The 25,689-nt window shown below is 36.5% G+C and overlaps 1 protein-coding gene and 1 pseudogene across 1 annotated transcript in view; one reads left to right on the top strand and one right to left on the bottom strand.

Annotated features, from left to right (window-relative positions):
* Positions 1-25,689, bottom strand: part of GRID2 (glutamate ionotropic receptor delta type subunit 2) — a 1,564,419-nt gene that overhangs the window by 1,388,617 nt on the left and 150,113 nt on the right. The window lies entirely within an intron of this gene.
* LOC126032863 (uncharacterized) lies at positions 19,102-19,330 on the top strand (annotated as a pseudogene).

Raw genomic sequence — 25,689 nt, 5'->3', positions numbered from 1 at the left:
AGAAAAAATGGAGAAGACAGATAAACTATGTATTTAAGACAAGCCAAATGCTTCAGAAAATCTTGCAAGTATGGATTTACTATTTTATCTAAACTATTCCACATATTCCCACCAACAACCAAGGTTCACAAAACTCTTTCCAAAGACATAAAATGACTGTATATTATCTGATTATCTGAAGCAATCTCATGGTCATTTTGAATAAACAGCATCACATGCTGAAAAAAAACACACAAAAGAACAACATACACTCAGCAGCATAACAATGTATTGATATCAATTTAAAATACTACTCATAACATAATTCATTTTAGGTAGAAGGGTACACTGTTTTGTGCTCAGAGACTAATTCCTTTCCTAGGAAACCCATCCAATTAGAACCAAAACACTAATATATGGGCCCAAGGGACAGTTCAAATGACAGAACACATTCATTACATATCCAAGACCTTGACCCCGTACTAAATAACATTCTAACTGGAAGGAAAAAAAAAATTCATTTGGCACAATACAGCACTATTTACCACAGCAACTTTATCAAAACGAAATAAGTAGCCATCATCTGATATGTATGTATGCATTTGTATTTATATACCGATGTTGTATATATAGATATTTAAACTGAAATGTTTTTCAACTGATAGAAAATGAAATCTTTTACAACAGGGGTGGTGAACATGCGGCTCTCAAGCGACATGCAGCTCCCAACCAAAATGAATGTGGCTCTTTGCCTCTTCTCATTATTTTTCTACTGTGGCTCTTAGCCAATTTTGGATTTTTTTCTGCTGCTTCTGAGGAGGGACCTCTGAGGAGAGATCTCTGAGTGCGTAGTCCTGCCCCCAGGCTGCTTTCTCCCATCTCCCAACCCTCGGAAACAACTGCACGGGCCAGTTGGGGGTTGGGGGGGGACCCGTGTGTCACATGTTGGGTCACATCTTGCCATTAGTTCTTCGTGTGGAGGATGCAGCACACTCTCACCATCACTGCAGGATTTTGACCCTCACTCAAAATGGCAAAGTGCGATATGTGTTTAAGATATTATTGTTAAAATTATATGCTTTTGTGTGAATGTTTGTCTGTTTTGGCAGGTCACTGCGAGGTATGGCTCTCTGACACTCACAGTTTAAAATTTTGGCTCTTTGTGTCGAACTTGTTCGCCACCCTTGTTTTACAAGATGAGTAGAACTGGATGGAGTTGTGCTATTTGAAAAAAAAAAAGCCAAAAAAAAAATGAGAATCTCTGACAGTCTCACAAATATCAGATAATCTTACTCACACTTAGAATAGAGAAAAGCACAGCAATGCGAAAAATAAAACTAGTCAGCAAGTGAAAAAATCTTATTGACTCATATTGCAGAATAGAGAATCTTAGACTCATATTGCAGAGTAGACGGCAGGTAAGATAGATACGTGAAGCAGGATAGAAACAGAGAACACCCTGAAGAGTGGTGATGGATACTACTTTTTTGTTGCTGAGTATAAAGTGACTACATAGCATGAGAAGACATAAATATTGTACCTGTAATATACAAGTGCTTAAACCATTGTTTTTTCATTAAGTAAAATTGAATAATTGATTTACTAATGATTTAAATTAACATATAATTAAGTTCACAAAATAAAGGGGATTGGAAAAATATCATGACTCCATCTTTTTTTTTCATCATTGTTTAGTTTTGTTGTTAATATGTTTTGTTTGGAGCCACACATGCTGATGCCTAGAATTGATGCCTATAATATGGCAGCAGCTACTGACTTAGCCATATGCATAGCATGATCCTTATATAGTCCTGTACTAAATTTTTGTACCTTTATTTTTTATTCTTTAAAGAATACTCATGAAAACTATAATATTACAAACACAAGACACTTAAACTTAAGCAAAGGGGTTAAGTAGTAAATTAAACTAAGATTTGTAGTTCGAATGACCTGAAAGTCAGGAAAAAAAGCTAATGGAGGTCATATTAAAAGAAACAGTAAACAAAAGGAAAATATTAGGAAATAAATGATATTTCAAGACACTGTTTAAACTAGGAGATCAACATTTTAAAATACTTATTGATATTAACTCCTTGAATAAAATGATTTTCCAGTACAAAGGTAAAATAGTTTCAGGCAGAAAAGTTTTCAAAAAATGCATTACCCTTAGAACTGGATTGTACCTTTACTCACTAGATTGTAAGTAGTATTAAATAAAATATTCTGATATAAAGGAAAACACAAGAGAGAAATAATAGATTAACAAAATGGAACTGAAAACCCTACAAATGATAACTATGACATAAACACATTTTATATTACATAAGTTTAAAATGGATTGATTAAAGAGATAACAATAATGTAACATGGAGAAATAAAATGACATAATTAGGAGATAAAGAGTTAATACAGCAGGTAGAGTGCTTGCCTAGCCTACATTCTACAAGAATTCAATTCCAACAAACAAATAGTCCCTCAGTCCCAAAAGAAGTGATGCCCGAGTGAAGAGCCAAAAGAAAGCCTTGAATGAGGCCAGTTGTAGCCCAGACGAACAATAAACAAATATCATTAAAAAGTGCCATTAATTGAAAATACAAGATAAAAACTTATACTAAGGGGCCAGGACAGTGGCACAAGCAGTAGGGCATTTGCCTTGCAAGCGCTAACCTAGGATGGACTGCAGTTTGATACTCCACCGTTCCATAAATTCCACCAAGCCAGGAGCTATTTCTGAGTGCGTAGCCAGGGGTAACCCCATAGTGTCACCAGGTGTGGCCCAAAAACAAACAAGAAACAAAAACAAAAAACCATACTAACTACAGTATTTAATAAAAGGTACTACAAAATTCATAAATTTTTATTGCAGGGCTGACTGTCATCTGAATATTTGTCATAGTGACTTGAATTAGGCTTCAGTCAACCAGAAATCAGCCATTCGCCCCCAAACCGTGGATCCCATCTATGGAACTGGCATAGTTTTCTGTTCCAACAATAAGAATCAAACTTCTACAGGGGAAAGAACTAATGTTGCTCTGGCACCGACTTGCTCAGGGTGGGCTTACATGACACCCGGACGACTTGGAGACAGTGACAGCTAGTGTTCAGGGCAGGTTTTCCTGCATTGTCACCTAACAGTGAGATAAAATAGAAGATGCTCCATGACAGCCTGATTTTGGACATCGGATCTGTGCAAAAACATGATCTCTAGTTACATAAACCTGATTGTGACAAACGTGATTGAGCAGAAATTTTCCTGGAACCATGAAGACTTGGGGGTTAGACAAGTTACTATGTCAGGAGCCTGTAGTTGGTTTTGAGGCAGGATACTTGATGGGTAGGGACAACCTCTTTTTTGACCAAAGGTTTGCCCTTTTTATTTTCCCTGACTTTTACTACCTATGAAAAAATATGTCCAACCCCTTTTTATCTTTTAGAGGATCCCTCATTTTTCACAGAACTTTGGGACATAGATTACTTTGTTTTACCTTAAATCTCTGCCTTTTACTATAATATTAAGAAGGGAGGAAAAAGAAAGGATGGTGGCCAGGGGCCAAGTGATCTCAGATACATTGGTGGAGAAAGTAAAAGGACAAAACTAAACATCCAAGCCAAAGTCAAGAACAACAAAATCAAGAGACCTAAACTATAGCAATGTAAACTTAAAATGGACCTGTTATACTGTAAAGTTTGGGGGGAAAAGTTGTTGTATAGGATGCATCTGGAAACATGTATGGAGGAAGTTCAATGCTGATGTGGCCCTGATTCACTGTATATCTGATATCTAATTATGAAGATCTTTGTAGATCACAATGATTTCAATAAAATAAAATTTAACATATATATAAAGATTCCCTATGTCTTAAAAGAAAAAAAGACAAATATTATATTACAAATTATATTTTAGGCTCACACCCTTATTTTTAGCCTTATCTGAAAACTGAAATTATTTAAACACACTGACACTAATGATTAAAACAGAAAAAGCAGAACAATTATTCTATTTATGTGAACAGAGATTGTATACCAAGAATATCCATATTTTAGGCTGTCAAATCCTAAGGGATTGAGAAAGTGGGGATAACAATTTTAACTGCAAAGGTTATTGGTAAAAACCCATTAATGTTATTGTATGTAATAGAGAAAACTGAGTAGTTTTCTGTATTATAAAAATCAAGAATATTAAGACTCACTTCATCTATTCATCTTACATCAATACATAGAGCTATGCAATAGGCAAAAAAATAATTGATCTAAAATTGAAGAAATAAAAGGTTTTTTTTTACCATTATCACATATGAAGAAAATCTAATAACTCCTAGGGGTAGGGGATTTTTCTTGCATGTAGCCAACACAGGATATCTCTGGCATTCCATATGGTTCTCTGAGATTGCCAGGAATAATTTCTCTGTGGGGAATCAGGAGTAATACCAGAGCACCACAGGATGTGACCCAAGAAGAAAAATAAACAAACAAATAAAACTCCTCAAAAAAAACACTAAAAATGCAATTTGTATTAATTTTTAATATAGATATTTATTTGAAGGCTTTAGTATATAACAAAATAGAAGACTGGGGCTGGCGGGTGGGCTAGAGGTAAGGTGTCAGCCTTGGAAGCGCTAGCCAAGGAAAGGACCACGGTTCAATCCCCTGGAGTCCCATATGGTCCCCACACATCAGGGGCAATTTCTGAGCACTTAGCCAGGAGTAACTCCTGATCATCAAATGGGTGTGGCCTGAAAAACCAATGAAAGAAAGAAAGAAAGAAAGAAAGAAAAAGAAAGAAAGAAAGAAAGAAAGAAAGAAAGAAAGAAAGAAAGAAAGAAAGAAAGAAAGAAAGAAAGAAAGAAAGAAAGAAAGAAAGAAAGAAAGAAAGAAAGAAAGAAAGAAAGAAAGAAAGAAAGAAAGAAAGAAAGAAAGAAAGAAACAAGAAAGAAAGAAGACAATAAATGTCAAAGAGATACAGGAAGGACATGTTTTATTATCCAAAAGTAAAGATATTATATCCCTAATGTAAAAAATAAGGAGCAATTGAACTCTCATATATTAATGATTTGTAAATAAAACATTGTAACTAATTGGAATAAATGTTTCTTAAAGTGAAAATTAAAGTTATATATATTTATATTATATATATTTATATATATGTTCAGTGATCTTCCTAGAAATTTCAAAAATAATTAAAAGCATTATTCTATACAAAGAATTAAACACAAGGGCTGGCAGATAATAAAATGAATAAGACACTTGTGGAGGATTTGACTTTTTATCACATATGGCACCACAAACTGTGCCAGGAGTGATCCAGAGTGCAGAGAAAAGAGTAGCCCCTGATTATCATTCTCTGTGGCTCTAATGCCAAAAAATAATAAAGACCCAAAAACAGCAGCTTTATTTATAAAAGTTATAAACAACAAAAACTAAAATGCTCAGCAATAGTTGAATAGTATGAAAACGGTATATCTAAAGTGGGCAGAAAATTCAAAATATACCTTATAAAGAAATGTATTGTAACAATATACAGTCATCAGGTACAATATCATTAGAATTTTGTATTGGTATATATGCATTTTGGTTCCACCTAAAGACCAAATTGCAATTGAGCATATGAAAATTTGACTTTTCTTCATCAACTTACTTACTACCCATCTTACTTATGATGATTCAGTACACCTGATTACCTCCTGCAATAAAAAAGTGGTATATCTAAAGAATGGAATGAGTCATTAATAAAAAGTGATCCATTATAGAGATATAAAAATATAAACAAATACATTTCAATATACAATGATAGGCTATAAAGAAATAACAGGATAAAACAAGGTCTGTTATCTTTATGTATCTGTATGGCCAGACCCTTTTGATTGCCAGCACCACATATGGATTTTAAATACAAACAAGCAAATAAAAATCTGACTCACTGGAATTGAGAGATATACCAGAAATTAAGGCCTGTAGAAGAGCTCAGTTAAAAACTCTAATATTACACATTTAAATGATATAAAGCTGCTTAGAATTGCCAGGAATAACCCCTGAATGCTACTGTGATTAAAAAAAGCTATAATTAAAAAATCAAAGTGAAATTTTATTAAAGGAATAATTCAAATACATAATGCATGATTCTCTGGAATCATGGAGAATCTGGAAAATGTAAACAGGTTTATAACTATAGAATGTGAAAAAATTAGAGGCAAATATTAATTTTAAAGAACAAATCATAATCTTTATTGAAATGATAATTTATATGTATTTATAAATGCATTAAACCATATTAGTCAGCGAAAGTACACCAGCCCAGTGGGGCTCAGCTGTGAAAGACTGTGAGTGTGACCTGTCTATGTCTGTCTACTGTCCTCTTGCGTGAAACTCTTGCGAGTGGGGCAAAAAGAGCCTCCAGAAACCTCGCTCGCCCAGACGCCATTTTCAGGGAGGGACTTCAGAGCATAAAAACCGGCTATCCTTTGCAAAAGCTGGCTCCCTGTGTGTGACACCAGGCGGGGAAAATCCGCGAAAGTACACCAGCCCAGTGGGGCTCAGCTGTGAAAGACTGTGAGTGTGACCTGTCTATGTCTGTCTACTGTCCTCTTGCGTGAAACTCTTGCGAGTGGGGCAAAAAGAGCCTCCAGAAACCTCGCTCGCCCAGACGCCATTTTCAGGGAGGGACTTCAGAGCATAAAAACCGGCTATCCTTTGCAAAAGCTGGCTCCCTGTGTGTGACACCAGGCGGGGAAAATCCGCGAAAGTACACCGGCCCAGTGGGGCTCAGCTGTGAAAGACTGTGAGTGTGACCTGTCTATGTCTGTCTACTGTCCTCTTGCGTGAAACTCTTGCGAGTGGGGCAAAAAGAGGCTCAGAGGAGCACGGCCGCTCCGCTTCGCTACGCGGCCGTGCACTCTTTCTAAGGAAAGAACTCCATTGCAACAAGAAGGAAAAATCACACTAAGAACGGCGCTATATCACAGAAGCAAACATTTCTCTCTGGACTGTCTTCTCTGTTACATGCTCGGGCCTAAGATTTGACCCAGTGTGAGGCTTCATCCACGGAGGACTCCCCTCCCTTAGAGGCAAGTCAGCCCATCCAGAAAGGGAGGAGCCAGAGGAGTGTGCTGCCTACATCATATAGACAATGAATACCACTACAACACGTAGAAAAACCCACAATACAAATGTGACAATGGGGAAACAGCGCAGGCCAGCATCAGACATAGAGAATGAAGATGACAATTCTGAGGACCAGATAATGACTGAACAACTAATCAACCTCTCAGATAAGGACTTTAGACTAGCAATATGGAAGGTGCTCAACAGACTCCAAGAAACCATGGATCGAATTGAACAGAACACTAATAAGAACCAAGAAAATATGAAGGCAGAAATGACAAAACTCCAAACTGAAATAACATGTCAACTAACAGGCCTGAAAAACTCAGTAAACGAAGTGAATGACAAAATGGATAAGCTCTGGGACAGGGTATCAGAAGCTGAGAATAGACTTGGTGCTGTGGAAGATGAGATACATAACAATTCCATACAGCAGGAGAGATTGGACAAAAAACTTAAAGCAAATGAGCAGACAATGGAAAAATTAGTCAAAGAATGGGAACAGACGAAAATAGAAGTCTATGATAAGATCAACAGAAACAACTTAAGAATCATTGGAGTCCCAGAGACCCAGGAAGAAAATTTCCAGGAAGAATCAATGGTCAAGAACATCATTAAAGAGAAACTTCCAGAGCTAAAGAATATATGTGATCAAATCCTGCATGCCCGAAGAGTACCAACCAAAAGAGACCCCAGAAAAACCACCCCAAGACACATCCTAGTCACAATGACAAATCCCACAGATAGAGACAGAATTATGAAAACAGCAAGATCAAAAGGGGAAATCATGTTTAAGCAAGCTTCCCTGAGATTTACAGCAGACCTGTCACCAGAAACGCTCAATGCCAGAAAGCAGTGGTGGGATATTGTGACAAGACTGAATGAAATGAATGCTTCACCCAGAATACTATACCCAGCAAAACTCACTTTCCGGTTTGATGGAAGAATACATGGTTTCACAGACAAAAAACAGCTCAGAAACTTCACAGACACAAAACCAGTCTTAAGAGAAAAACTGAAAGACCTAATCTAAGACAAGACTACCCAAAGACACACCAAATTTTGAAATAAAGATGGCGTTAAATCCCAGGACAATTCTTTCTCTCAACGTCAATGGACTAAATGCACCAGTTAAGAGACACAGAGTGGCTAAATGGATCAAAAAACTCAATCCAACCTTCTGCTGCCTACAAGAAATGCACCTGAATAGTCAGAACAAACATAGACTCAAAATAAAAGGCTGGAGAAAAGTTATCCAAGCAAACAACACCCATAAAAAAGCTGGAGTGGCCATACTAATATCAGATAATGCAAACTTTATACTCAGGAAGGTTGTAAGGGACAAAGACGGACATTTTATATTAATCAAGGGGTACTAGAGCAGGAAGAATTCACTCTCCTAAACATATATGCACCGAATGAGGGGCCAGCAAAATATTTAATACAACTGCTGACAAATCTGAAAAATAATATCAACAACAACACAATAATTGTGGGGGACCTAAACACGGCTTTGTCAACACTGGACAGGTCAACCAGACTGAAACCCAACAAGAATATACTAGACCTGAGGAGAGAAATGGAAGAAAGAGGCCTAGTGGATATATATAGGACACTCCATCCCCAGAAACCTGGATACACATTCTTCTCCAATGTACATGGGACATTCTCCAGGATAGACTACATGCTGGCACATAAAACATACCTCCATAAGATCAAGAGGATAGAAATTTTGCAGATTACCTTCGCTGACCACAAGGCTCTGAAATTATTTGTGAACTCCAAAGGGACTCAGAAGAAACACTTTAACACCTGGAAGTTAAACAGCCTCATGCTCAATAACCAGTGGGTCCGAGATGAAATCAAGGAGGAATTAAAAAGGTTCCTGGAAACAAATGACAATAAAGACACAAACTCTCAGAACTTATGGGACACAGCAAAAGCAGTACTGAGAGGAAAATTTATAGCTTTGCAAGCACACATCAGGAAGGAAGAAGGAGCTTACCTGAGTAGCTTAATGACACAGCTAATAGAACTAGAAAATGCTCAACAAAAGGACCCAAGAACAGGAAGACAGAAGGAAATAACAAAGCTGAGAGCAGAAATCAACGAAGTGGAAACTCAAAAAACAATCCGAAAGATCAACGAAAGCAGAAGTTGGTTCTTCGAAAAAATAAACAAGATTGATAGACCACTGGCAAACCTAACAAAGAAAGAGAGAGAGAGAAACTTGATAACTCGTATCAGGAATGAAAAAGGAGAGATCACTACTGATATGACAGAGATTCAAAGGGTAATCAGAAACTACTTTGAAAAACTCTACGCCACTAAAAATGAGAACCTGGAAGAAATGGATAAATTCTTGGACTCTTATAATCTTCCACGGTTGAAGGAAGAGGATGTAGCATATCTAAACACCCCATCACCATTGATGAAATTAAAACAGTAATCAAATGTCTGCCGAAAAACAAAAGCCCAGGTCCAGATGGATTCACTAATGAATTCTATCAAACTTTCCAAGAGGAACTACTGCCAATCTTGGCAAGACTCTTTCATGAAATTGAACAAACAGAAACACTTCCAAATAGCTTTTATGAAGCCAACATCACCTTGATACCTAAACCAGACAGAGACGCTACCAAAAAAGAAAATTACAGACCAATATCACTGATGAATGCAGATGCAAAGATCCTCAACAAAATCCTGGCAAATAGGATTCAATGCCTCATTAAGAAGATCATCCACTACGATCAAGTAGGTTTCATCCCAGGAATGCAAGGCTGGTTTAACATCCGTAAATCTATCAACATAATACACAACATCAATAACAAGAAAAATAAAAACCACATGATCATATCAATAGATGCAGAGAAAGCATTTGATAAGGTCCAACACCCATTCTTGATCAAAACTCTCAGCAAGATGGGAATGGTGGGAACCTTTCTCAATATAGTGAAGGCCATCTACCACAAGCCAGTGGCAAATATTATCCTCAATGGAGAAAAACTGAAAGCCTTCCCTCTACATTCTGGCACAAGACAAGGCTGTCCTCTCTCACCACTCCTATTCAACATAGCACTGGAAGTACTTGCTATAGCGATTAGGCAAGAAAAGGATATCAAGGGAATCCAGATAGGAAAGGAAGAAGTCAAGCTCTCACTGTTTGCAGATGACATGATACTCTACTTAGAAAACCCTAAAGACTCTATCAAAAAGTTTCTAGAAACAATAGACTCATATAGCAAGGTGGCAGGCTACAAAATTAACACACAAAAATCAATGGCCTTTCTATACACCAACAGTAATAAAGAAGAAATGGACATTAAGAAAACAACCCCATTCACAATAGTACCACACAAACTCAAATATCTTGGAATCAACTTGACTAAATATGTGAAGGACCTATACAAAGAAAACTATAAAACTCTGCTCCAAGAAATAAGAGAGGACACACGGAAATGGAAACACATACCCTGCTCATGGATTGGCAGGATTAACATCATCAAAATGTCAATACTCCCCAAGGCATTATACAGATTTAATGCCATCCCTCTAAAGATACCCATGACATTCTTCAAAGAAGTGGATCAGACACTTTTGAAATTCATTTGGAACAATAAACACCCTCGAATAGCTAAAGCAATCATTGGGAAAAAGAATATGGGAGGAATTACTTTCCCCAACTTTAAACTGTACTACAAAGCAACAGTTATCAAAACAGCATGGTATTGGAATAAGGATAGGTCCTCAGATCAGTGGAATAGGCTTGAATACTCAGAAAATGTTCCCCAGAGATACAACCACCTAATTTTTGATAAAGGAGCAGGAAATCCTAAATGGAGCAGGGAAAGCCTCTTCAACAAGTGGTGTTGGCACAATTGGATAGCCACTTGCAAAAAATTAAACTTAGACCCCCAGCTAACATCATGTACAAAGGTAAAATCCAAATGGATTAAAGACCTCGATATCAGCCCCAAAACCATAAGATATATAGAACAGCACATAGGCAAAACACTCCAGGACATTACAGGCATCTTCAAGGAGGAAACTGCACTCTCCAAGCAAGTGAAAGCAGAGATTAACAGATGGGAATATATTAAGCTGAGAAGCTTCTGCACCTCAAAGGAAATAGTGCCCAGGATACAAGAGCCACCCACTGAGTGGGAGAAACTATTCACCCAATACCCATCAGATAAGGGGCTAATCTCCAAAATATACAAGGCACTAACAGAACTTTACAAAAAAAAAACATCTAACCCCATCAAAAAATGGGGAGAAGAAATGAACAGACACTTTGACAAAGAAGAAATACGCATGGCCAAAAGACACATGAAAAAATGTTCCACATCACTAATCATCAGGGAGATGCAAATCAAAACAACGATGAGATACCACCTCACACCCCAGAGAATGGCACACATCACAAAGAATGAGAATAAACAGTGTTGGCGGGGATGTGGAGAGAAAGGAACTCTTATCCACTGCTGGTGGGAATGCTGTCTAGTTCAACCTTTATGGAAAGCGATATGGAGATTCCTCCAAAAACTGGAAATCGAGCTCCCATACGATCCAGCTATACCACTCCTAGGAATATACCCTAGGAACACAAAAATACAATACAAAAACCCCTTCCTTACACCTATATTCATTGCAGCTCTATTTACCATAGCAAGACTCTGGAAACAACCAAGATGCCCTTCAACAGATGAATGGCTAAAGAAACTGTGGTACATATACACAATGGAATATTATGCAGCTGTCAGGAGAGATGAAGTCATGAAATTTTCCTATACATGGATGTACATGGAATCTATTATGCTGAGTGAAATAAGTCAGAGAGAGAGAGAAAAACGCAGAATGGTCTCACTCATCTATGGGTTTTAAGAAAAATGAAAGACACCCTTGTAATAATAATTTTCAGACACAAAAGAGAAAAGAGCTGGAAGTTCCAGCTCACCTCAGGAAGCTCACCACAAAGAATGATGAGTTTAGTTAGAGAAATAACTACATTTTGAACTGTCCTAATATTGAGAATGTATGAGGGAAATGTAGAGCCTGTTTAGGGTACAGGCGGGGGTTGGGTGGGGAGGAGGGTGATTTGGGACTTGGGTGATGGGAATGTTGCACTGGTGATGGGTGGTGTTCCTTTTATGACTGAAACCCAAACACAATCATGTATGTAATCAAGGTGTTTAAATAAAAAAAAATTAAAAAAAAAAAAATTAAAAAAAAAAAAAAAAAAAAAAGAAAGGGTATTCCAGGCTAAGAGAAAGGTCTTTTGAGGGATGAGCCATTGGGCCAGGTCATATTATATATGTATGTATACATACACATATATATTATATATATTATATATATATTTAGAGAGAGAGAGAGAGCATTTGTGTCTGCTCGTTGCATTATGCAGGAGGCAAGACTTATTGTTTGGTAAAGTAGTAGGATTTTAAAGTACTATAGTCAGAAGCTCAAAGCTCACTAAAGTGACATGAAACTAAAATGGTAACTTAGGGCCCATGAGTAGGATTCTAAGTTCCCCTTAACTGAGTGCCTATTATATATACAATGCACTAAGTATAATAGAATGTTTACGGTGGGCTATTGATTTTGAATGTTTCCTTTTTTTGAAGGTTGGAACATACTCAGGGGCTCTCAAGCTTACTCTGGCTCTTGGCATAGAGATCACTACTGGTGGGCTATGGAACCATATGGAATGCTGGTCATCAAACTTACGTAGGCAACACACAATAAATAGCTTAAATAGAACTTGCTGTTCTATCTCTCCAGCCCCTTGAATATTTACTTTTATGTTAGTAGTACTAATAAAACATGAGCAATATAAAAATCAAAGTAGTGAAAAATGCTCCTCATTCAGAATCTTATATAAAGGTGTTAAGGTATAGCTCACCTCAGGAAGCTCACCACAAAGAGTGATGAGTTTAGTTAGAGAAATAACTACATTTTGAACTGTCCTAATATTGAGAATGTATGAGGGAAATGTAGAGCCTGTTAAGGATACAGGCGGGGGTTGGGTGGGGAGGAGGGAGATTTGGGACTTGGGTGATGGGAATGTTGCACTGGTGATGGGTGGTGTTCCTTTTATGACTGAAACCCAAACACAATCATGTATGTAATCAAGGTGTTTAAATAAAAAAAAATTATGCATTAAAAAAAAAAAAGAATCTTAAAAAAAAAAAAAAACCATATTAGTCATGTAGTATTATTTATTGTATGATTTTTACCATGTAACTCTATCTTGATAAATTGCTTTGATAGATTGTCACTGCCATAAAATATTTTTTTTGGGGGGGAAGTTTGGGAACCCATCTGGCAGCGCTCAGGAGTTACTCCTGGCTCTGCACTCAGAAATAGCTCCTGGCAGGCTCGGGGACCATCTGAGGTGCTTGGGATTAAACCCAGGTGGTCTGCATGCAAGGCAAATAAATGCCCTACCACTGTGCTAGTGCTCAGGCCTCTGCCATAAAATCTTGAGAGCTGAAAATATTTGAGAGAAATAATAATGGAAACAAGAATTTAAAAAAATCAGTGTATTCTATTTTGATATTTTTATGACTGATTCAGTGATCAGGGCTAAAACATATGCTTACTCAAATATTCTAATTGATCACCTATAAAGTCAAAGAATTGTTGAAAATAAATAGCCTTTTCGGAGATGGGTCGGCAACACCCAGCAGTGTTCAGTGGCTACTCCTGTTTTTGTGCTCTGGAGTTACAATTGGCAGCATTGTGAAGCCATAAATGAATGCCAGAGATGGAAACAGGGTCAACTGCAAACCAAGTGTCTTAGCTTTGTACTCTCCCTCCAGACACAAAATTATTTTTCTTCAACTTTACTTGGATTTGTAGGAACATTTGGAATTTTTGTTTCTAGCGATGAGAGGTTGACAGTATTGAAAAAATACTAAGAGAATGACTTGTTTACCCACAATATTTTAAAAACAAACTTTATGCTACATAAATAAAACACAATGTCATGACACTGATTATCTACTGAGCCATTTTCCCCTTTCTTATATACACAAAAGATTCTTATATACACAAAAAGTTCTTATTTGACCCTTGTAACTGGCTTGATCTTACTTTTATATTTTATCACTATCGGTAGAATTTGAATCCAACTTTAAAATGAAAACACAGTCTTCTCAAAATATATTATAGGAGCAGTATACAAAGAACATTAACAAAGTTAAAATATCTCAAAAAGTACAACATCCTTTTGTAGCAGTTAAGGCCACAATGCAAATAAATTCTAAGGCTGCTTTCAGATCATTACTTTTAAATTTCGGTAATTAAAATTTCTATTATTCTAATACTCTGAACTGTTGGTCATAGTTGACACTCAACAAATAGAAATTGTGATCACCTAGAAAACAATACCGGTACATGTTATCAGACATGTCTCAGGTGTTTAGATGTTTACATGTAATTCTAAGCTATGAAAAATGCAGAATCCCTATCTAGAATATAAGTAAAATTAAAAGAAGAAAAAAAGAAAACATGGGGGAAGGGGCATAGAGCAAACATTAGGGAAATTAGAAAAGAAATTACACTGACATAAAAGATAGAGGGTGTCTCACTCATGAAACATACTTTCAAAAGACAGACTACAGGTTTTGGGCATGTTGGTTGTCCAATTCCAATGTCTCCCTTTATCTAGCAAAGTTTATCTCTACCAGCTATTAATTGTCTAGATAGTGGGACCCCACTCATATGCTGTTCTCATTTTTAAGAGATCTGACCCATCGGGGTCCTTCAACTGTAACCTGGGGATAGATCTCAACTGTCTATATATGTGTGTGAAATGTACATGGTGGACTCCTCTATGCTTCTTTAATCTGTATTGTACATAATCCCTGTCTATATTGTATATAGTTCCTATTATATAATAATCCTCTTCCCACTCCTGTCTACCACCTTATAAATCCTCTTCGATCCTCTCACCACCCAAACCTGATCCTCTATCTCTCCCTATTAAACCTTCTTCACCCTCAAGTCTTAAATACTCAGTGATAGAAAACTTCACCCTACCCCAGCAAGCTGCCAGCCAACTGTCTAAGTGAAAGGATTCCCTCCAAACCACTATTTCTCGCCCTGGGAAGAACCAACAGACACCTCTTCCACAGACTCATTCTATGTGCCCTTTGTCTCCCACTGCCTTCCAAGATTGACTGTTGCTTGCTACGAGATTTGGTTCCAGAGAGAGGAGATTATCTGATTCCTGACTTCTGTAAACCATTTCTCAGACTCCAAAAGATGATGAGATGAGATGAAATTATGCTCTGGATTCTACAGCTCCAAACTATCTCAAAAGACTTAAACAGGATTAATATATATTTCTACTGTATGTTTAGTAAATGCATTTCCTTAATAGTTATAATTTTCAGTGTCTATTTCCATGTGTAAATGTATCTCCCCCTACCTCTGCTTTGGGTCTGATTAATAGGAAATTTTTGTGGAAAAGTCATGGTTGGATTATGAGCTTAGGTTACAATCAGATAATAGAGATTGTTTAGCTTGTTATTTTTGCCCCCATATGCAGAGGAGTATCATGTGGCATTATTCCTTTTTGCTCAGGCACACTAAAATGGGGAAATCTTACATACAGAAAGAAGTTCTTATCTAAGAGGAATAGGAACTTAGAAATTTTATAGTGCAGGGCTGCCGTTCACCCTGAACACTTGTCATGGAGACTTGATTTAGGCCTCAATGGTTTGGACATCAGCAATTCAATCCTGAACTTCAGATTGTAACAATGGTAGCAGCACAGTTTATGGCACCATTACCAGGAGTGAAACTCCTGGGGGAGGACTGAATGCAGCCCTGGCACCAATATGCTCCAGAATAGGTCAAAAAGTCATCCAGATGATTATAAATAGCAACAACTTGATCTACGTGTAGGTTGCCCTACATCACCACCCAATAGAGATATGAAATCAGAAGATGCTCTGTCCTAGGATCTGTGCAAGAACCAAGATCTAAGTACAAAAGACTGACTATAACAACCACGACTAAGTAGACTTTGTCCTAGGACAGCAAAGAAAGTCTTTATCCTAGGCTTCACCTTAGGACCTGTGCAAAAATCAAGATTTCTAACTACAGAAGACTGACTTTGACAACTGCGACTGAGCAGAACTTTCTCTTGGACCATCAAGAGAAACATTGAGTTTGGACAAGCAACATGTCCAGAAATGATGCCTTAAGCCAGGAGTGTGGTATTTTACTATTTTAGTACATATGTTGTTCTACTTCAAAATATCCCTCGGGGGCCGGGTAGGTGGCGCTGGAGGTAAGGTGTCTGCCTTGCAAGCGCTAGCCAAGGAAGGACCGCGGTTCGATCCCCCGGCGTCCCATATGGTCCCCCCAAGCCAGGGGCGATTTCTGAGCACATAGCCAGGAGTAACCCCTGAGCATCAAACGGGTGTGGCCCCCCAAAAAAAAAAAAAAAAAAACCAAAATATCCCTCAATTGGGGCTGGTGAGGTGGCGCTAGAGGTAAGGTGTCTGCCTTGCAAGGGCCAGCCAAGGAAGGACCACGACCGCGGTTCAATCCCCCGGCGTCCCATATGGGACGCTAGGGGCAATTTCTGAGTGCTTAGCCAGGAGTAACCCCTGAGCATCAAAACGGTGTGACCCGAAAACAAACAAACAAACAAAAAAAAACCCCAAAATATTCCTCAACTATATTACTAACATGAATTGAATAATGGCTTCTTTTTAAAAATATTCTCACTTATCTGTGTAAAATCTGCCCAGGAGTCTTTAAATACATAAAGAAACTTATTTAAATTCCTAAAAATTAGATACCTTTATATTTAATTTTTGACTCTGATGGATTTCCTATTTTAAATAAACTTTTTAAATATTTATATACTTATATCCTACCAAGATTTAAGTTGTTTGAGATCAATGGAATTTCTTATTTTTAATACCATGTAGCCCATAAAAATAAATTTTCATATAAATAGTATAATCTAAAACAGTCATTCAAATGAAAGTGATATAGAAAGGAATGACATTATTTTAATTTTTTAAAGAAAGAAGAAAATAGGAACAAAGATAGGTAGAAATATAAAGACCAGCCAAGTTTATGTATCAGTGGTGTTCTCTGCTATCTATGCACTAAATTTTTACTTACCACCATGATTAAATTAATATAACCCCACCCCAGAATTCTTATACTTCTTTTTTTTTGGTTTTTGGGTCACACCTGGCGGTGCTCAGGGGTTACTCCTGGCTGTCTGCTCAGAAATAGCTCCTGGCAGGCACGGGGGACCATATGGGACACCGGTATTCGAACCAACCACCTTAGGTCCTGGATCGGCTGCTTGCAAGGCAAACACCGCTGTGCTATCTCTCCGGGCCCGCATTCTTATACTTCTAAAAGCCCTGGCAGCCTAGCAATAGCATCAGAAATAGTACCTGGAATTTGTGAGCAACTCCATTTTTGAAAATATTGTTAACACAATATGAACATACCAATTTAGATGCCAAAGTGTATCTGAACTCATTTAATGTTCTGAAACAAAGAAATGACAGAATCAACTAACAACAAGAGCTTATTAAAATTTCTGACAATGACTTATTGAACTCATTGCAAGGCACAATAATTCTCTAAATTTCCATCTTTTTGTATGTTTTTTAATTTTGTCTTTTGTCATACTTTTTTCTTTACTTCTTTTTTTCTTTATTAATTTTTTATTTTTAATTATGAAAACAAAGATGCAAAGAAAGAGGACAAGGTAAAGTTACAGTGGAAGGACAATCACCCATAAACAGAATTCTCAGTAGTCCCTTTGCTGATCTCTTAACTTTGAACTTTGAGCCAAAGAACATTAAGAAAAATAAAACAGAACCCATGTACAATTACTTTGTCCCTCAAGTCCCCAGATTGTAGTACATAATATTTCTTAGCAGCACACAAAGCAATCTAAAGCCATAAAACTTATGTAACTCCTTAAACATTGAAGGCAAAGTACTTTTTTACATTTCCATGCACATGCATATTAGTTTAAGTTAACCTCAAAAGTTTTAGTGGGTTGCTTTTCTTAAGGATTAGAGTCAAAGGAGCGCAGTAAAAATGGTGTTAGAGTGGCAATTATTGTTTGCATAGGCCCACTAAAATATGAGGTACATGGAAAGGAAAAGCAGTGGCCTAAATACAAGGAGACCCTACCCCTGAAGTTTCCTGGCATAAGACCAACTCTAGGCTCCAGGCAAACTAGTTTGTCCAATTTAGGTCATTGTCTGTAGTGCCAATACACTTTTATTTTTCACACAGTCTCTGTTGTTGGTATCATGTTTCTGTATTAAAGATCCTGGAATCTGCATCTCCTACATTGCAGTCAGGATGGTTCAGAGTGTTTTCTGAACCATCTTTACTTCTTAATAATTTGCTCTCACTTAACTAAAAAAAAATTATGATCAACTGTCAATTATTCATTGCATATGTTTTAATAAAGTAATTCATTTTAACAAATTACAAATAGAAGTTATAATACAAAATGGCTGAAGAATTCTCAGTGGTTTGGTTTCAAATCAAAGTAGTTATATTTTATGCTTTTCAGTTGATGAAGATCTCCTTTATGAATAATATTGTTATGTTTCTTGCTAATTGAGCTTGACAGTTTACTTCACTTGTAAGATAATTAGCATTAAATCAACTCTAATGTATTGAAGAAAATGAAATGATTATTAAATATCAATCCCCAGACTGTGAGCTTAAAATATATCTGAAAATTTGTCAAAACATTGATAATCACACAACCATACACACATACTCAGGAGTTACAATCATTTCAGAGCTTCTATAAGATAAAATCTATAATACAAGCTGGAAAAGGACTGCAGACCTGTTAAATGGAAAGGATTAAATGAAAGGGATTAAGTGAGGCTTATAAAATGAAATTGGCTGTATTTTAATAAGGTAGAATTTTTTATAGGATATACTTATTAATCCATTTTGTATATAATATTCAAAGTGTTTAAATAATACAGAATCAAAATTCCTAAGACTATACTTTCAGGGATCATTTCTATAGTATGTAACTAGAGAAGTTTCTCTGATTATGTAGAGCACCCAAAATCATTAGGAAGAGCCAGAGTGAGGAGGAGCCAGAGCGTCTCTCCTGAGCATGAAGCCAGCTCTAGGCGTTGCTTCTGTGACTGCCTTTGGTCATTGATGATCGTTCTTCCATTTCTTTGGAAGGGGCAGAGATAGAGGATGTAGTCTGAGTGGTAAATAAATAAATAAATAAGAATCAAAATTCCTACATTCAGGTTTTTACATCTAGCAGATATACATATATAATGCAATGGAAATATGATATTAAAGTATCATAGCTTCTATTATTGCCAGTAGTTAGCTTATCACAAATAAATATTGGAAAAGAAGGCAGTTACTTGTAAAGATAAAAAAGGCACGTGAAGTTTTGGCTAAGTTGAATTAGTTTTTAATATAAAGTTATAAATTGAGAAGATAAAGAAAGAGGTGAAGATAAAATAGAAAGAAGAAAGGATAAAGTGATGAAAGACTGGAGGTGAGTAAATAAAATATTCATACAGACTATAAAGTATGATCAATATCAGCTGAGGACTTTGAAAATATATTTATTAAGATAGAATTAAACAAAAGAATATATTAAATAATAATGGTTGAGGACAAAGTGGGTGAATGAGTGATACCTAATATGCCTCTATGTAAAAAGAATACTTTCCAGAATAAATAAAGAATTCACCAAAATCAACAAAATACAAAACCCTATAAAAATGAAGAGAGGAAATAAAAAACAGTATTCTGAGGAAGATAGACCAATGGATAATAAGTGCATGAAAAAAAATCTCTAATTACCAGGAAATTCAAATCCAGAAAACAATGAGACCTTAGCACACTTATTTTAATGACTTATCAAAAAAATGGAGAACTAACTGTGTTGGCAGGGATATGATAGTAAAGATTTCTAATCTATTATTGATGAAACTGTTATCTGGTTTAATTCTGATAGAAAAAAATAGAGAGAGATGCCATCAAGATACGATAGTGGATTAGGCTCCAACCCAGATTTGATCCTCAAAACCCTATAATGTATCCAGAGAATCACCTGTCAAAGATCTTTGTGTGAGAACTAATAGAAATACCTGAGCACAACCAGGTAGGCCCACCCCAAAATGTAGATTTATCAGAAAGATAAAATTAAAGCAATTATATGTCACATCAATTCTACTTCTTGATATCTACTTCTAGAACACTAAAATATTCATTCCGAAGAGCATAAAAACATGTTATTTATTACAGCACTTAGCACAATAATTAGAATATAGAATCCATATTGGTGTCCAGTGACATAACAAAGGTGTGATACATTCCCAGACTTGGGCATTAAGCTGCTGTAAAAATGATAAAGTCGTGAAATTCCTTGTAACTTTAGTGGCGCTAGATATATCAAGTAAAATAAGTCAAAATAGAACAAATACGTGATATTGAAAATGGAAGCATTACTTTCCCAGTGCTGTACTATCTGTTATGTGCAGCTCTGTTTTATTTGCCTCTATTCCACACTTTAAACATTACTCAAAATTTTGAGCTCTTTTGAGAAAGGAAAATAAGTAATGTCCTACTGCAATCTCCCTAGACCTTAGGCTCACAGGAGACTAAAATAATGGAGAAATATTGAAGGCAAATAAATTGTCAGATAGATACCCAATAAATAAATAAAGTTTATTTTAATAAACTTTAAAGTTTATTAAACAAAAGTTTATAAATAAAAATGAATAAGGCTTTTTAAAAATAGATACCCAAAACACATAATAAACCAGTCAAACATCTGTAAAATTCTTGCATTTTCTATAACATTCTTGTCATTTGGCAAATAATACATAGATCCAATTTCCTCATGGACACCAAAAGAGCCACATTTAACTCTGTCCTATACTGTTATTCTCCACATGAGGAGTTTCTTCCTCTTTTCTTTACTTTCCAATAAACTTTTTTATCTTTCCCTTTGAATCTGAGTGTCTGTACTACTCAATATTTCCATGCTTGAATGTACTGAAGAACTTGGGAACCTTAGAGACACATAGAGCAGTGTTTTTCAACTAGTATGCCATGAGATATTGTCTGGTGTGTCATGGGAAAAATTCCAATTTCTTCCGTAATATGTGGCTTTGGCTCACAAATAAACGAATTATTATAACATACTTTATTATTTCATAATAAAATAATTTTAAAAGATTTTATTTGTGTTTATTTGATAGAAATCAAATTCAAGAGAATTACTTTCTATTCAATATAGTCACAGAGTTACATTTTTTAAACATTTTAAAATGGCGGTGTGCCTTGTGATATTTTCTTTTTTTGTTTTTTTTGGGGGGGCCTCACCCGGCGTTGCTCAGAGGTTACTCCTGGCTGTCTGCTCAGAAATAGCTCCTGGCAGGCACGGGGGACCATATGGGACACCGGGATTCGAACCAACCACCTTTGGTCCTGGATCAGCAGCTTGCAAGGCAAACGCCTCTGTGCTATCTCTCCGGGCCCAGCCTTGTGATTTTTTTTTTCATGAAAAAAAGTGTGCCTTTTCACAAAAAGGTGAAAAACACTGACATAGAGAATCCCATAATTGGTCAACCTCACTTGCCCATATCTGTGAAAATTCAGAAAAACAGAAGAAGTTGCCAAAAGTTCTTAAAGTGAAGGATGCTTAAAATACTCTGGTCCTTAAATATAGAAATGAGAATAACAAGGGAGTGAAAGCAATCAAGATACTAAGAAGAAAAGGATTCATGTGAAAATAGATTTAGGCGATGAATTCATATGAGCGTTGTACAGGTGTAATATTGAAATGGATAGGAGCAAGAGCAGCCATCTTGTCTCCAGCCAAGATCCCTTTGCCCTTGTTTTCCTAAAACAAAGTCCTACACCCTTACAGATGTCCCGTGATTGTGATCAGTGATGGATTATTCTAAGATAAGGATTTCTTGAAATTGTAACAACTAGGTAAAGCTATTAACCAAGACCAGTGACAGGGACTTCCTTAAAGCTATAGACCTGTGATGGCAAACTTTTTGAGCCCGAGTGCCCAAACTGCCTCACAAAACCAAAGAATTTCCTCAAAGGGCCAGCACATCAATTAAAACTTAATAACAAGATTTTAGTATCTAAAAACTCTTTATAAAGTTGCATGAATTATGTAACATCATTTTTAAATGTTGGAAACTTTGTATTGTCAGAGAATCAATTTGATTCACAATCCTTTGTTTTTCATTTCAATTTTTTTTGGCAATTTAAAATGTGTTAAAGATTTCATTCAATTAAATGAATTTAGGAAGAATTTGATTCAGTTACGCAATATATTTTAAATGTATTATTCACATAATATGTCAAATGTATCCTGAATAAAAAAAAAATGATAGACTTCTTAAACTGTTAACTGTGTAAAGACTGGGTGTGTTTTCCCAGAGTCTATACATGTTTCTTTGAAAAATTTACAATCAAAAATTTGAAAATAGTTAATTCATTACATTTCTAATATGATGTAAAGAAAACAAAAGAGCTTTCAATTAAATCAACCGTTTCTATTAGAAATTCCAGATTGGAATACAACAGGGCTATGTAAAGTCCCTTTTTTAAATAACATCTTTAAATTATATTTAAATAACTTAGAAAGTGTCTTAACTGCAAACTGAAAACGCAGTTTCATGTAAATATATGCATTGGGCAAATATATAGCTGAAAAAAATACTGTGATTTTTGTTGTTGCATGCATGCTGATAACTTGTCAATCCTTGGCTCATAGTGTGTTCATTTCAGAGCAACACATGCAGTACTCATTAATCTGTTTCTAGCATCAGATTTTATATGATTCAAAGCCGAAAACAGCTGTTCACAAGCATAGGATGACCCAAACAAAGTAAGAAGAGCAATTCCAAGTGCTTTCATGCACTTAAAATTGTCTGGCAGAGAATTCCACGATTTTAGGATTTCATTTTCAGAGCTGCTAGCAGTAATTTCATTTGTCACCCTTTCACACTCAATACATTCAAGAGCCTCACGCAGGTCATTGTATTTACTTTTCCAGATAGAGCTTTCTTTAAATTCCAGTAGCTCCATTTTCAAATTTTAAATATCCAACCACTGTAAGCAGGAAAGATCAAGATCTTCAAATGTGGACTTTCTGGGGAAGTTATAAATGAAAAGGTTGTCTCCATTTTATGGAACTGAGAAAATCTTTTACTAAAATTCTTCTTTGCTTAGACTACAATGGTGGAATATGCTTTGTGGATTTCCTTGTTGTTGTTGTTTTTTTTTTATGAATGTCCACAAATAATGTAGAATTTTCCAAATGTATTTTTAGTTTGGGAAAATATTTTAGCTGTCCACTCTCAAGATCTTTTTCAAAAACATGCAATTTTCTCTCAAATTCTTTGATGTCACTAGACATGATTTCTGTTTATTTTTTCCATGCCTTGTAATTTTTGTTTAGTACATTAAAGTGATTAGGAGAATCTGTAAAGAACATGAGGTTGGTAAGCCAGGCCATGTTGAGTTGAGGATAATCTTCCCCCTTTTCGTTCATAAATAGCCTAGATTCTTCCAAGCAGGCCACAAATCTCGCTAACGCTTGTCCTCTGCTCAGCCACCGGGACATTATTGTACATCAATAAAGTGTTATATTGTGCCTTAACCTCATCAGGAAGGACTTGAAATTTTCGAAAATTAAGCGCCTGCGCCATGATGATGTTCACCATTTTTGTTACATCTTTGAGGACGTCGTCAATTTTTTTGCTGCTTTCTTGGATGCAGAGAGATTCTTGATGTATTAGCAGTGAAATTGAATCAGTGGATGTTTTGCTTCCTTAGCAAAGAAATGAATGAATCCTGATGTTGTACCTACCATGCTAGGTACTCCAACGCTAGTAACTGAAACCACTTTTTCTGGACTTATATCTAGTGATGAAAAAGCTTCCATCACAGCATTGCGAATATCTATCCCTTGTGTTCTTCCAAGCAAGACAGTAGTTTTACCAGCTCTTCTCTCATGATGTCACCAGTAGCATAATGCAAAATGAGCTCTAGTCTTGCACGGTTAATCAGATCTGTGCTTTCATCCAAGCACAAAGAGTAGAAGGGTGATTTTTAAGTAAGCTGTTGACAAACATCAGCAGCTATTCACAGAACCCTATCTTTTGCAGTATTTCTGCTTAACGGCATCTCAGATATGTGCTGCACAATTTTATCCTTGTTTCGGAAATCATGAAAGAGTGAATTACTCTCAGCCAAAATGGTCTTGTTGATAAAAATCTTCATCAGAGAGGGGCTTACCATGTTTTGCCATGCACAGTGAAATTTGAAAGCTGGCAACTGTAAGATGATTAGTTTTTGAAGGATAGATACTAAAACTAAGAGACTGGGAGTGATATTTCTTTAATTTTGCCACAAGGAACTCTTTTCCTTGAGCTAAACCGAGTTCAGCAACACTGTTATGGTTGGTCTCAAAGTGATGTTTGACATTTCATTTACAAGACACAACACTTTAATTACACATAATACACAAAGCTTTCCCACTGCATCAGTCATTCCATATGTCTCTGTCCAGGCCTCTTGGAATGGTCTTCCACTATCTGTTTTTGCTTTTTTTTGGCTGTACTCATTTTCTTCGTTCAAGACTTCAAGTCTACAAAAAGATAAAATTTGCATAATAAAATAATCTAATGAAATGTTGTATGCAAATCCGTCCCCATAAAATATATGTGATTGGGGAATTTTACTAATTGTAAACATCCGTTTTGGTAAAAAAAAAATACTGTCCTGGTGAAACTGGACTTGTGCAACCCTAACCTGCACACCTAGACAAATAACCAGATCATTTAATAGGCTTTTAAAAAGGGAGCCCAGGTAAGTATATAATTAACATTAGTATTATGGGTCCAATTAAACTGAGGCAGCACAGGTAGGGCAAAGTGGAGAATGCAGATTGTGTCTCCTGTTCTCAAGTTTCCCGCCAGGGTCGGATGGCATGACAGAAGAACGCTTGGTGCTGTAGGCGTGTACCTGGGTGGGTTCACAGGTGGAGGCAGGGAGTGAGACTTTGCTTCTCACAGCCCTGCGGCAGTTCAGGCAGCCACAAGGAACACATTGCCAGGCAGGGCTGGACTGGGACAAAAAATAGGCCCGGGCATTTTAGGTTGAGCAGCCCAATCACACATGACCTCATGCAGGCCCCACACATTGAAGTCCAGGGGCAGGGATAAATGCAGAAGCACACTTGAGAGCCAGCCACTAATAACTAAGGAGTACAACAGCCAACATACAAGATGTGACATGGGGAAGGGGAGAGAGAGAAGATGGGACATGGAGGTGGGGGAGAGAAGAGCCATAAAGACTACGACTAAAATATCTCTTCTTAATCTTCTGCTGTCACACAAAACTCCCAAAGGAATGCTGAACACCCAAAGATCCTCAAGAAAACAATGTCATTTAAAGGAAGATGCACAGGAAAGATAATTGTGCTACATGTTCAAATTTTAAAGTTCTATAAAAGCAATGACAGACTATCACTTTTGAAACAAAAATGATAAGTGATCATCAATAAAACCAAACCAC

The sequence above is a fragment of the Suncus etruscus genome, chromosome 16 (genome assembly GCF_024139225.1).
Source record: "Suncus etruscus isolate mSunEtr1 chromosome 16, mSunEtr1.pri.cur, whole genome shotgun sequence".
Classification (NCBI taxonomy): Eukaryota; Metazoa; Chordata; class Mammalia; order Eulipotyphla; family Soricidae; genus Suncus; species Suncus etruscus.
The sequence above is the reverse complement of the archived record's forward strand: the minus strand, read 5'-3'. Positions and strand labels throughout refer to the sequence as shown.